The sequence below is a fragment of the Mastomys coucha genome, unplaced genomic scaffold (genome assembly GCF_008632895.1).
Source record: "Mastomys coucha isolate ucsf_1 unplaced genomic scaffold, UCSF_Mcou_1 pScaffold22, whole genome shotgun sequence".
NCBI classification, from domain to species: domain Eukaryota; kingdom Metazoa; phylum Chordata; class Mammalia; order Rodentia; family Muridae; genus Mastomys; species Mastomys coucha.
In genome coordinates this window covers 72,048,567-72,049,183 of record NW_022196905.1, presented here as the reverse complement: position 1 = coordinate 72,049,183, position 617 = coordinate 72,048,567, and positions in this window count along the sequence as shown.

Genomic DNA, 617 nt, shown 5'->3' with positions numbered 1-617 from the left:
GAGACACATTTAAGATGTTTCCACTTTCTGGCTCTTATGAATAAAGTTGCTATGAAGATAGTTAAGCAAATGTCCTTGTAGTACGGTGGAGAATCTTTTGGGTGTATGACCAGTATCTTGAGGTAGAACTATTCCAATTTGGGGGGGGGACCACCAAATTGATATCCAAAGTGGTTTTTATAAGTTTGCATGCCCACCAGCAATTGAGCAGCATTCTCCTTGCTCTGCACTTTGCCAGCATGAGCTGTTACTTAAGTTTTTGATCTCAGATATTCTGATTGATGTAAGACAGAATCTCAGAGATAGGTTGATTTGCATTTTCCTGATGTCTAAGGATGCTGAACATTTATATAAGTGCTTATTTATTAAAGATTCTTCTGTTGAGAATTCTGTTTAGATCTGTACACCATTTTAATTGGGTTATTTGGGTTGTTAATGTCTAATTTCTTGAATTCTCTATATAGTTTGGATATCAACCGTCTGTCATATGGAAGGTTGGTGTTGATATTTTTCCATAAAGTAGGGTGCCATTTCCTATTGACTGTTTGCTCACAGAAGATTTATAGTTTCATAAGTTCCCATTTATTAATTTTTTCTTTTTCTTTTTCTTTTTTTTT